Genomic DNA, 14,200 nt, shown 5'->3' with positions numbered 1-14,200 from the left:
GTCACCACATACATGCCTGTGGCGTTGCACTAGCACGTTAACCCACATTGCCTGCCTCTTTCCACCTCATACCTTATTCTCCACAGAGCAGCCCAAGTGATCCTTTTAAAATAGAAGCCGGGTCTTGAGTTCAAAACCCTCTCTCGTGGCTCCCTGTCTCACTCGGGTGTAAACCAAAGTCCATATTGTGGCTTATATGGTAAGTTTTCAAACTAAGGTCTGTCCCCCATTAGTGAATCACAAAATCAATTTAAAGGGTTGTGGCCAGCATTTTGGAAACATAAGGTAGAGTTGAGTAAAAATTTGCATCATGTTGCTAGTGCTGATTCAGTTATGTGCACATGTACTGAGTTTTCATGCAAAATAAACTTTTTCCTGAAGTCATAGAGTAGCGGTGGCACCTACTACTATTTCATCCAGATTGAACTTTGTGCTTCTCCTTGAACACACTTGGGCCTTTGCAGTTGCTGTTCTCACTTCCATAAACCTCCAGGTTTCTGCTCAAATGTTCCCATCTTAGAAATGCTTTCTTCAAAAACTACTCTATTTACAATAGCCTCAAAAAAAAAAAAAAAAAAAAAAAAAAAAAAAAAAACCTGGAAATCAATCTAACCAAAGAGGTGAAAGACCTCTACAATGAAAACTACAGAACACTAAAGAAAGAAATGGCAGAAAATGGAAAGAGCTCCCATGCTCGGATAGGCAGAGTCAATATTGTCAAAATGACCATACAGATTTAATGCAATTGCTATTAAAATCCCAATGACATTCTTCATAGAATTAGGGAAAAAAAAGCAATCATGAAATTTATTTGGAAAAATAAGAGACCCAGAATAGCTAAAGCAATCCTTAGCAAGAAAAGTGAAACAGAAGGCATCATAATGCCCGACCTTAAACTATACTTCAGAGCTATAGTAATGAAACAGCATGGTATTGGCACCAAAATAGACCTGTAGACTATTGGTACAAAACAGAGGACACAGAGACAAACCCACATAAAAATGGTTATGTCATACTAGACAAAGGTGCCAAAAACATTCACTGGAGAAAAGATAGCCTATTCAATAAATGGTGCTGGCAAAACTGGAAATCCATATGTAGCAAAATGAAATTAAACCTCTAGTTCTCACCTGGCACAGAACAGAGACTCTGTGCCTAATAGAAGGAAAAATAGGCCCAAATCTTTACCACGTCAGCCTAGGATCTGACTTCCTTAACAAGACTCCTAAAGCTCAAGAAGTAAAATCAAGAATTAATAAATGTGATGGTTTCAAATTATAAAGCTTTTTCTCAGCAAAGGAAACATTAAGGTGATGAGACAGTCTATAGATTTGGAGAAAGTCTTTATCACATGCCCCTCCAATAAAGCATTAATCTATAGGATATATAAAGAACTCAAAAAACTTTAACAACAACAACAACAAAATAACCCAGTCAATAAATTGGCTAAGGAACTGAACAGACACTTCACAGAAGAAGAAAAACATTTGATCAACAAATATATGAGAAAGTGTGAAACATCTCTAGTAATTAGAGAAATGCCAATCAAAAGTACACAAAGATTTCATCTCACTCCTTTCAGAATGGCAATCATCAAGAATACAGGCAACAATAAACGTTGGTAAGGATGTGATGAAAAAGGTATACTCATACATTGGTAGTGGGACTGCAAATTGGTGTACCACTATGGAAAGCAGTATGGAGATTCCTCAGAAAACTGGGAATGGAACCATCATTTGACCCAGCTATCCCACTCCTTGGTTCATTCAAAGGACTTAAAATCTGCATACTATAGTGACGCAGCCACATCGATGTTTATAGCAGCTCAATTCACAATAGCTAGACTATGGAACCAACCTAGGTGTCCCTCAATAGATGAATGGATAAAGAAAATGTGATATATATACTCAATGTAATATTATTCAGCTTTAAAGAAGAGTAACGTTATGGCATTTGCCAGTAAATGGTTGGAGTTGGAGAATATCATGCTAAGCAAAATAAGCCAATCCCACAAACCAAAGGCTGAATGTTTTCTCTAATATGTGGATGCTAATACACAGTAAGGCACGGGGGTGGGGCACTAGGGAAGAATAGCGTTACCTTAGATTAGGTAGATGGAAGTAATGGGAGGGGAGGGGAGGGGATGGGATGTGAGGATAGGAAAGATAGTAGAATGAAACAAACATTATTACGACTGCCTGGCCAATATGATTCTGCAAAACATGTACACTCAGAAAAATGAGAAATTATATTCCCATCTATGTATGATATATCATAGTGCATAAATGCATTCTACTGTCTTGTATAACTAATTTAAATTTTTTTAGTTAAAAAAATAAATGCTTTCTTCAGACATCCTTTTATAAAATAGTAATTCGTGTCTGGGGTTGTGGCTTAGCGGTAAAGCGCTTGCCTAGCATGTGCGAGGCGCTGGGTTCGATCCTCAGCACCACATAAAAATAAACAAATAAGTAAAATAAAGGTATTGTGTCCAGCTACAACAAACAAACAAACAAACAAATAAATAGAATAGTAATCCCCCTCCAAAACTCAGCACTTGTCACCATCTAACATCCTGTTTACTCTGTTTTCGTCTTTAGCCCTACTAAGATACATGCTCCTCAGTTTTATTCACTGCTGTCTCCCCAGGGCTTAGGATAGTGCCTTGCACATCCGCCCATAGGAGATGTATATCTTGAAGGAATGACAGAGTAGTGGGCTTTCAGTAAGCTGATGGAAGGCTTTATTTCCTAAATACATACATAATCAAACTCATCATAGAAGATGTGGGAAAACTGCAAAGAAGGACTTGAAATCAATACCTGATCCCACCAGACAAGGATGACAACAGCTTTAACATTCAGAGATGTTCCCACCACAGTTAAATTGTGTGTCCTCATTGCTAACAATCCTTTCTCTCCAGTTACGAAAAGTTTTGTGAGATGTTAAGGTCAGAAGTATGGGAGGCCCCTAAAGTTTGCTAGTGGCAGTTATTGGCATGGAGAATGCTGGAGATAGAGCTACATGTGTGTAATCCTTTCGTGGTCTAACACTTTCTGTAATTTTCGTTCTTTCTTTTTGGTACCAGGGACTGATCTCAGGGGCACTCAACCACAGAACCACATCCCCAGCCTTCTTTTGTATTTTATTTAGAGACAGGGTCTCACTGAGTTGCTTAGCGACTTGCCATTGCTGCTGGCATCTAGGTTGCTTCCAAGTTTTGAATAAAGCTGTTATGCATATATTTCTGTAGGTTTTTATGTGGACATGTTTTCAACTCCTTTGGGTAAATACCAAGGAACATGATTGCTGGGTCATCTAGTAAAAGTGTTTAATTTATAAGAAAACACCAAACTGTCTTTCAAAGAGGCTGTACCATTTTGCATTGCCACCAACAATGAACAAGAGTTCCTGTTGCTACAGGTCCTCACCAGCAGCTGGTGTTATCAGTGTTTTGGATTTTGGCTATTCTAATGGAGGTACATTGACAGAGGTTTGTTTGTTTTTTGTTTTGTTGTTGTTTTTGTACCATGGATTGAACTCAGGGGCATTCAACCACTGAGCCACATCTCCAGCCCTATTTTGTATTTTATTTAGAGACAGGATCTCACTTGCTTTTAGCAGAGGTTGGCTTTGAACTCACAGTCCTCTTGTTTTAGCCTCTCAAGCCGCTGGGATTACAGGCGTGCACCATGGCACCTGGGGTCCTTTTTGTAATTTCCAAAGGCACTTTTTAGCCTTGTCCCCAAATGTAGAATTATATCTATTTCAGGTCCATTGTTTCAAAAACTCACCTATCCATCTCTCTGTGTGTCTCTCTACCTCTCTCACACCAACATGCCAGTTCTCTCTCCCTGACTGGGTATAATCCTTTCTCTCCAATTATGAAAAGTTTTGTGAGACGATTAGGTTGGAAGGACAGGAGGCTAAGGTGGCCTGGCTTGTGTTTGCCCCCTGGTAGACATGCCATTGCAGAAGGCTCTGAAAGCTCTTCAGATGCCCAGAGTTACTAATTCAGTGATATGTGTCCTGAGATTCCAGCGGGCAAGTCACAGCTAGATCTTCAAGAAAATGATGGAAAACCGAAGCTGTTGTATATATTCTGGGCCTTTGGAAATGTGAATAAAAAATAAAACTCCCAGGGAGGTTGTGATGGGAGAATCACCTGAGCCCAGGAGTTCAAGATCAGCCTGGGCAATATAGCAAGGCCTCGCCCTAAGGGGGGCGGGGGAAATTCTTTAGAAAGTGAAGAAGTAGGTAGCAGGTTTCTAAAAAGCCTTCAGGTCAGGGCCAAAGGTGTGTCTGGATGAGATAGGCCTCTGTGCTGTTTTCAGTAAGAGGATCTTGCTAATAGAGACGATGGTAGCATCTTGCAGGCAGTATTTCATTTGTATAGATGTGCAGACCAGCCAGTCTTCCCACATACTCAGCCGACTTAATTCCAAGAGCCAGCATTGGCCTGTAGCCCAAATAGGAGAAAATCTGTTCTTCCAGAGTCACGTTGAAGCTGTTCGTGCTTTGGCTCTGATGACTCTGTGGCTTGTTTTTTGGCTCTCTCAGTGCTTGGTTATGGCACAAGTTCGTCCTTTCTAAACTCAGTCTCATCACAACATGGAACTTAGGTGGCAAAACAGTCCACCTATAGAGGTGAACATGCTATATCCTCTTCTCCTTTTCCAAGACATGGATGGTGGGTGCCAGATACCAGGGGCACAAGGGACAGATAGTGGCTGCCTTTGAGAACTGTGTGCATGTCTCAGGCACAGTTTTCTTCCTTCACTCACCAGTGACAGATTTCCCTGCCTTCTCAGAGACCACTCCCCTATCACCTTTCTTGCTATGATTTTTCTCCCTGCATCCTGGTGGGTAGAAATGAAATCTTTTCCTTTATAAAGACCTTTTTCCTCTGAAGGTAATGTTCCCAGCAAGAGTGTGAATCAAAACATTAATTAATTTCCTTGTTAAATTTATTTTCTTTTGTTTGTAGATGGACACAATACTTTTATCTTTTTTTTTTTTTTAATTTTTATGTGGTGCTGAGGATCAAACCTAGTGTTTGACACGTGCTAGGCAAGCATTCTACCACTGAACTACACCTCCAGAAGGTTAATTTCCTTCTTAATTCTGCCCCTAACCACTGTGTATGAGCCCTGGCAGACAAATGGCCAGGTGGCCTTTGTCTTACCTGATCTTTTTCTCTACCCATGTCAGGGACAACATTGTAAGTCCAGAACAAAGTTTACAGATGAATTCTCTCAGCTGGGCAAGCCTTCCGGATTCCCAGCCTGAACCTACCTGGGAAGGGAGAGAAAGACCCCTTCAGCCTGGGGTCATGCAGCCCTGGCCAGCCTGAGTGGGCCAGCAAAGGGGCTAGGAGGCTGGCTCTTAGTCTCAGCATCTCTCTGCTATAGACCCTACACACTATCCAGGTCAATTGGTTTTCTATTTGCTCTCTGCATGCAATCCTTTCCTATCCCCCAGACACGTATGGAGTCACCTTCTGAAAGCCACCCAGTCCCACCCTCCATTTGATAGCTCCTTTTACAATTGCTGCCTCCCTAACTTAGTATTAGGTTTTCTCTTGTGTTGGGAAAACATGGAGCTCTGCCTACTTTGGAAATGGCTCCTTGAATTTTCCTTAGAACTCCACCCTCTGTGGAACCACAGTTCCTTCAGCTAGAATGCATTGCTTCTGTGCTGTCTGCAGAAGGCTTTCTGGCTTTCCATAAGCACTCAGAATACCAGGCTGGTCTCTCTCCCTGGAATGATGATCCTGGCCTACACTGATCTAAATTTCCTTCTTTGTTTTCTTGGAAAATCGAGGTTGTTTCCAGTGAAAATGAGGCACATGATCATCCCCCCTGTGGATTTTGCTTACTATTTTTTGGTGAATTCTACAAGCCAGATTGTAAAGTACCTGATGGATGTCCTTCTAATAAAAACAGGGATTTCTTAGTGGGGACCAGTTCTGGAAGGAGACAGAAGCCTGCCTGGCGGAGCCCCTGTACAATCCCAGGTGGACCTGGTTCTCACTGGTGCTGTTAAAGCAGACAGAGGGTTTCCTATCAAAGCAGAGGGGTCCTTCCAGGTTGGAACCTAGGGCAGGAGCCAGTTTCCTAAGCCCTGAATGACAGGCTGGCTGTGTGCACAAGTTCAAGCTTACACATGTGTACCCACACATTCTTGCTGGTCTCTGTGCCCAGTTATGTTTTTATACAAAACACTGGAGCTGAATGGAACATATACTATTAAAGGTTGATTCTTATCCTTTCCTGAAACATTTTTTTTTTTTGCGGGGGTGGGGACTTGGGATTGAACTCAGGGGCACTTAACCACTGAGCCATATCCCCAGCTCTCTTTTGTATTTTATTTAGAGATAGGGTCTTATTGAGTCTCTTAGCGCCTCTCCATTGCTGAGACTGACTTTGAACTCTGGATTCTCCTGCCTCAGCCTCCTGAGCCTCTGGGATTACAGGCATGTGCCGTTGCGCCTGGCTCCTGAAACATTTTTGAAAAGTGCTTTTGTAGGTTATGTTCTGTTGGTTTTTATTATTTTTAAAAAATTTTTGGAGTATATTTTTCTCAAAAAGAGATTGGATGTAATAATAGCATCCATACCTAAGAGTTTAGCATATCTTTAAGAAAAAAAGCATTTAAAGATACAGTACTAATAATTTTGTAGTAACATTAATTCAACCAAATGTTTATTTTAGAGACAAGACCATGTAAAAAGGCACTCCTTACTGCTGACTACACAGCCAAATTATAATAAATAAATTAAAGTAGTTGTTTTATTATTAGGGTCATTACAGGAAAACTAGAATAACCTAATATACTGGAATAATAAAAAAAAAAAACATTTATTTAGGGTTTCAAACTTCACTGCTCACACCAGCCATCAGTATTGGGTAATTACCTTACTTTCTGGTGAAATATTATTTCTTAGCATTTTGTTTAATCTCTGTGTTAATAATCATGTAAACTTAACTTTTTCAGAAAACTTTCTGATCTAGCAGTAAATTGAGTTTATTTGGGCAAAAGCTTAGGAGACCAAACTATTAAAAATTTAATATAAGATTAATAGAGTTGTTATCCAGATTATACACAGCAGAGAAAGAAGTAGGATCAATTATCAATTATTTGTTGTGTAACATTCTGTGTGTCTTAAAAACAATGCTAATTTATTATTTCTTATGACCCTGTAGTCGGCTGGACTCGGCTGGGCAGTTCTGCTCTGTGTGGTGTCTGCTAGGATTTGTACAGCTTATCCCCCTGAGAGCTCAGCTGGGGCTGGACACACAGGAGTCTTCACTCATGGGTCAGAACCACAGCAGGACTGGCTAGAACAGCTGGACCTTGCCAAGTCTTTCCAGTCACTAGTATTTAATGGGTAAAAGTGGAAGCAGCCAGGCTTCTTGAGGGCTGGGCTTAGAACTGACAGTGTCACTTCCTGTCATTCGACTGGTCAGGGCAAATCACAGAGCTGCAACCTGCATATATGGATATGGGAGGAATTACTGGTGCTTCTTTCTAAATATTAACACAAAATAGAAACTGTGGGTATGTCAAAACTAGTAGGAAATTGGGGCATATTAAGTTTCCATGGAATGTGCCCCATGACTCTATTCTCCTCTATCAATGGTGGAAAATGTTAAATCTTATTTTAACAAGCATCTCTTGATTGTGGAGTTCTGAAGTTAAAGGAACTTTGCAATTAACATGTGAAATTTTATCTTATCCTCTCATTGGACTCAACTGTGACCTGGAAAATTTTTGTGATCTGCCTGTAATTATGTAGCTAACTACATAGTATAGGCAGTTTTTATTATAATGGAATTTGACATATGTGGAAGTATTCTTGTCTAACAAAAATAAATTATTGCTATTTCAGCATAAGAAAGGTAAAGTCAAATTTTTATTTTCCTCATGTTCTAAATTGGCTCCTTCTTCATAGACACAGTGATATGTACTTTGTTAAAATACTAAGTGACGTTTTTCCATGTTATTTACACGGCTGGAAGTTTTGTGTTTTATTCAGTGCTGCGTGCTCCGTATCCAGAACAATAGTGGAGACTCAGCAAAAATTTGCCAAGTAAAATAATTGCAGTTATAAGAAGTATTTCTATAACTGTGTTAAATATATCCTAAGAAATATATTAATTACAGCTAACTTTTGCTATTACTGGATAGTCAGGCTCTAACTCCCACCTCACAATCGTATTTGAGAGGCTAATATATTACACCTAACTCTGACAGATATCTTATTAAGGAAATTGATTTTTAAAATAGAATTCTTTTAAATTAGCCTGAAGATAAATTTTCAAAAGCGAAATTATTTAATTTAGGATACCAAAAAATTTAAAAATTTTTTATAGTTAACAAACATTTACCCGAAAAAGGTTTTAGGGTTTACACTGCCACCAAAAGTATATAGCTGTAAAGCATTTCACTAGCCCATTTATTTTATAATTACCAATTTTATTTTGGTCCTAACAATAGTTGTAAAATGCTATTTTATTTTATTGGTGTTTCTTTGATCTGATATTGGCAACGGAGACAATTTTTCATGTTGGTTTAGTTTTAGGCCATATTTCTTCATTCCCTGTAAGTTATTTTTTAAAATATTTTTTTTCTTCCCTCAGAAGTGTTAAGCATTTATCCTCCTCTGTGCACTGGCTGAAGAATACATTAAGATGAAAGGACTGTGGCTTCCCCAGCAGGCACTAAGAGGCCACTGTCAGAGGCTGAAACTTCTGTTTGTTGCACTGGTGTACATTTTCCTTTCATGTACATTCATTGAAAATTCAAAGATTACTTCCATTTTTCCTTCACTTTGTTTTTTCAGGCACAGCTTGAACACACACACACACACACACACACACACACAGAGCTTGTGAGAGCCCATGTTGAACTCTCTCAGTTCTCTTCAGGAAGTACATAGAATGCAAAGAAGGGTGGGCGCCCCGTGATTCACACACTCTGCCTGAGGCTGTGTTTCTGATTAAGGCCTGACAACTGGCAGCAGGATGCTTGGAAACGAAGTGGAACACAGTGTTTCCAAAAGGGTTCCTGGAAGCACTTTGCTCAGGGAATGAAGCACAGCGGCCAGCTCTGGAAGGGCAGCTTGGGGCCTGAGCAGGAGGCCTTTGCCAAACAAACCTCACTTTGCTTCACCCTGCCCCAGCTGGGGAGCAGTACCTTTTAGAAACACTGGGCTTCTTCTTTCTTTTCCTCCTCAGTTCTCATCAAGAAATTGAGTCCTTTGGGTCTCATAACAGCAGGCCTGGGGGCTGAACTCCTTTAGTCCACACCTCCCAGCTGAAATCACAAGCTACTTGAGAGAGGCAAGACAGGCAGACACAGACAACGAGAGCCCCTGGGAGACCCAGCAAGTCCAGAGTGCTCATTTCCAGTTTTTTAGCCAAACCTCATAGTTGGAATGTTAAAACATTGGGATATGACTTTGCTAATGTTTGAAAAATGCTTCTTCACCAGGAGGGGGTGAGGGAGGATCTCCATAGGAAATTCCTTCCTTCATACATAATAATTTGTCACTGAATTTAAATTACTCTCAGTCACGTAGTGATGCCGGTAAAAAATGTTTCTTTGCATAGAAACTGTGGTCCCAGCTCTTGCCTTCTTTGAGCGGAGTGAGATTGTAGAAGCAGACCTGGGTACCCCAGCCATCCCTGCAGGACTTGTGTGTGCTAGGGAAGCGCACAGAGGAGAAAGGGTGATGTCAGGAGAACAGAGGTGGCCCGTGTGTTCTTCGTGACAGGATCTTCCCCACTGGTTGTGAGCGTCCTGTCATGTGGGCGGCAAGGCTGGCAGGGCAGGGCTTCCGAGGGAGCACCCCACCATGTGGGCTGGGCAGAGAGGACATTGAATTGTGACACGCTGCTACAGAGGCTTGGACCATCTCATGGAAAGCTCTGGAGTTGGGTAGAGTCCCCTAAACGAAGACACCAGCCCTTGATTCTGGCAGGCCATGTACCCCATGCCTGGGCCATTCACTGGGCTGGGGATATAGCTCAGGGGTGGGCACTTGCCTACCATGTGTGAAGCCCTGGGTTCTCCAGGAACCACTCCCTTCCCAGAAGACAAAATTCACATACATAAGGTGGAGTTTATGAAAACTGTTGGTGGCATCAGAAAACCAATAAAGTTTGAAATCTCAGTTTATCTTACCCTCCTTAACCTCCCCAGTCTCTCTTTTAGACCAAATATGTTACTGAGTATACATAATTCTTATAGGCCAATAATCAAGGAGTAGTTTTCTTTAGGAAACAATCAGGTAGTTTTCTTTAGGAAAAAACAAACAAACATGTGAATGGAAGTAATTTAAATATTCAAGACATTAAATGCCGATCTGTGACTCCAAATTGCCATTTAATATGCTTTGCATTATAGAATATAAAACTACCCCAGCCTCTACCTATAGATTGTCAAGCTGACAGCCAAGACTATTGAAGCTTCCCATAATCGAATAGCCCACTCTTGTGTTTTTTTGTTTTTTTGTTTTTTTTTTTTTTTTTTGGCTGTGCCAAAATAAATAAATAAATAAATAAACAACCAACAAATGATTTCACTTCTAAAATAATAAGAAGAAGAAAAAGAAGATCATTTGCTCTTAAAAAAATGGGATGAGGTGAGATTTTCTCCTTTCTAAAATTGTTTCTAGACTACTAAAACAATTGTGTTTAAAAATATCCTCTGGATTATACAAGAAAGGGAGTCAGAGACCACTGATAAGACATGGTGTTTTGTTTTGTTTTGTTTTTCTGCTTCTTTCTGCTTCACTGGAGGCTGGGCTTTCCTGATTTTCAGTTTCTCTGTTTTCTGCAGGTAAATCTTAAGTTTCTCTATTAGCTGCTTCAGTCTATTTTCCGTTTTCTCCCCTTTTCGCTTTGGTTTGCACTTTTTCATCTGAACATTTATCCTTTCCTGCTACCTTTTGGGGCTTCATTTCCACTTTTGCAGGAACAGGTTTAGCTGACAACTCACCTGTCTCTTCTTGGGCTTTGAGAGAAAAATGCACTTGTCATTGAGGCAGAGGAGTTCATAGACCATCCACCCACCACCCTACCTCCCAGAGAGAAGCAGAGCTCACCTCCTCCTTCACATCTCCTTTGGCCCAGGTGACCTTCCTCTTGGGCATCCTAGCAGTGTGGGGAACTTACCCTCTTACAGTCACCCCAGCTCTTATTTTTTATGTTGAGTCAGGGTCTCACTAAATTGCTAAGGCTGGACTTGAACTTGCCATCTTCCTGCCTCAGCTTGCCAGGTTGCTGGAATTAGAGTGTCTCTGGGCCAGCTCTTCATTTTTTGCCAGAGGAACCTAAGATCCTTCTGTGAACTACTGCAGCTAACCCTGAGATAGTGTTTAAATGTGCCTTTATCCCCTTTAATCCCTACAGCAACTCGGTTAACCTCATTTCACAGATGAGGAATAGAAGCTCAAAGTAAGTAAACAGTTTGCTAAAGACTGAACAGCTGCTAGACAGCAGAGGGGAGACATGAAATCAGGTGTCTGGTGTCTATCTAGGCTCAGCACTATTCTACTATTTTCCGAATGGCTTCGTACAATTCTAGATCAGGACTCTCAACGATGATCTCCAAACATTGTTGAGAAAGGTAGTCAAAAGGCCAGGCTCCTCAGCTGGACTTCAGGCTCACATCTCTGTTATGCCGCCTCCTCAGGAGAGCCCTGCCACTCCCTGCCGTGCCTCTGCCCATACTCTCTGTCAACCTAAGACTGTGTTCCTGATGGATTTGAAATGTATTCTGGATTTCCTTCAGCTCTTAAGGCGTAGATGTTATAGAGGGAGGGAGTGTAGCTCATAGTAGATTGCTCCACTAGCATATGCAAGGTCCAGAATTCAATCACTGTCACCACAAAAAACAGAACACAATAGCTTTATAGATGTGTAGTAGCATCTTCTGAGAGGTAATATATAGAAACTACATATTTGGGGCTGGGATTGCGGCTCAGCGGTAGAGCGCTCGCCTAGCACGGGCGGGACCCGTGTTCGATCCTCAGCACCACATAAAAATAAAGGCATTGTGTTGTGTCTATCTACATTTTAAATGTTTTTTTTTTAAAAAGAAACTACATATTTGCTCCATGAAGGGTTATGCACAGATAACAAAAGCAAGCCTCGACTGACTTAGACTATTGAAGGTTTTATTTATAAACAAGCTGGCTCATGAACGTGGTTGTTTTACAACTTGAAACACCCCTATGAGCACAAGTCTTCACTTGTGGTCTCCTTCTGTTTTATCTTGGTTAAGTTCCTAGATTTGAAGCACAGATCTTAAAGTAGTGGGAGAGTTTTGAATTGTATGTAAGTGACGTGGCCTTTCATGAAGTTGTCACCTCCTTGACTGTTATCAGGTGCTTAAGTAATGAGCATGGGCTGGCAGTTCCCTCTGAAGGAGACAGGTCAGTGGTCATGTTTCACAGGAAGCTGAACGGTCAGTGCTGATTGAAAGGTTTGCGGTTAGTGTTGACTCTGACTGGCATGTTTCTCAATGGGCACCAAACGCTCCAGGGCTATCCTGCTAAGATGTGGTCTTAAGCATGCTTTCTTCTAAGCCCTTGAGAGTCTCGCAGACATGATCTCATCAAATAGCACAGCTGTGAAGTAGGGAAGGTGAAGTGTCATCCCCTGTCTCTGGGTGAAGAAGGAGTACTTCAGGCCAGAACTCTGGTGCCCTCTCCCCGTGGCTCCTCCAAGTGCTGCCTGACAGAACAGCTCTCTTCTTATTACCACTTCCCAATCTGCCTCTTAAGCTGTCACTTCTGTTTCTTCCCTCTGATGCCACCTGTATGTTGGTGGCACCTCCTCAGGCCTCCCATCTCTCACTCTTCCCTGGTCCCCTCTCTTGCTCTGCCACCTTGCAGGACCCCACACCCACATTACTGACTCTATAGCCAAGTCCATTCAATGTTTTTGTCCTATCACTCAGCTAGGATACTACCAGGAAGAGAAAACTTGGTTTGTATGTTAGATGATCACTGGATATTAAACACTTAATTTGTTCTGGGTACTGTGGGAGGTAGGCGGATATAACCATGAGTAATGTGATATTTAAGATCCTGGCAGTTTCTCCTGGTCCTAATGGAGCAGTCAGACAGCTGAGGGGGATAAAAGTCAGAAGTACCACAGGCCTGTCCAGGGGCAGTGGGGACAGTGCTGTCTCTCCACAAAGTGGTTCCGTATTCCCATGGTGACTGGCTGCCACCAAGTGGCCCTGTGCAGCCTCCACTGAGATCATTGTCCTGTGTCCTCTTTATTCCCTCCTGAATGACAGGGTCTTTTCAGTCTCCTCCTCCTGTCCATCTCCCCCTTGCCCTCACATTGCTCAGCATTTCCATCTATAGAAGCCTGCCATGTTTCTTAGTCCCCTCCTGCCCCTTTCACCTCCCTGCCTCAGATTGCCTCGAGCTCTGGGCACCCTGCAGCTGTCCTCAGATCATACTGCACGTCTCTGTTTGAAATCTCCCATGATTTTGCAAACGGGGCAAAACCCAGGGTAGTCTGGCCTTGGTCTGTGGCTCTGTGTCCCCTGTCTCATGTCTCTGAGTGCTGCTGCCATTCAGCCCACTCCTCCTGCCTCCTCTGCTCTGACCAGTCCCTCTGCTAAGAATACCTATTCTCTACCTGAACTTTCCACCTGCCCAAAGACCATCAGTCTTTGAAAAGGCAGCTGTCCGACCCCCTCTCTTGGGTAGAAAGGAGCCCTCTCCTCTGACCCTCTTTCAGTCACCTGTACCTCTCCTGCAGTGACCACCAGTTTCTGTCTTCTGTTTATCCCACAAGCAACTTTAAGAAACCTGTCCTGTGCCTACTAGGCTCCAGGGCTCCTACTTCTTTTTTCTTTCTAGGGTAAATCTTTACTGCTATAGTCAACAATGGTCATTGTAAACAGTAGGCATTTATTCTCATGGAAATATAAGGGAGAACAGTGGAGTAAAGGAAGGGAATGGGAGGGGAAGATGGAAAAGAGGAGGCATGAGATGGACCAAATCATGCTATGCGCATGTATGAATATATTGCAGTGAATTCCACTTTATATATAACTATAATGCACCAATTAAAAAACAATAAATAAATAAATAGAAGGAAGACTAGTAGAGGAGAGGAAGGGATTCAGTAGGAGGGAGGAAGGGAAGGAAAGGAAAAGTACTAGGGGTTGA

General features: G+C 41.8%; 1 protein-coding gene and 1 pseudogene across 5 annotated transcripts in view; one reads left to right on the top strand and one right to left on the bottom strand.

The window, feature by feature from the left end:
* The window catches only part of Lats2 (large tumor suppressor kinase 2), a 72,695-nt gene that overhangs the window by 44,326 nt on the left and 14,169 nt on the right, over positions 1-14,200 (top strand). The window lies entirely within an intron of this gene.
* Positions 10,736-11,158, bottom strand: LOC143411781 (non-histone chromosomal protein HMG-14-like; annotated as a pseudogene).

This window comes from Callospermophilus lateralis, chromosome 12 (genome assembly GCF_048772815.1).
Source record: "Callospermophilus lateralis isolate mCalLat2 chromosome 12, mCalLat2.hap1, whole genome shotgun sequence".
Taxonomy (NCBI): domain Eukaryota; kingdom Metazoa; phylum Chordata; class Mammalia; order Rodentia; family Sciuridae; genus Callospermophilus; species Callospermophilus lateralis.
Note: the sequence above shows the minus strand (reverse complement) of the source record. Positions and strands in the feature narration are given on the sequence as shown.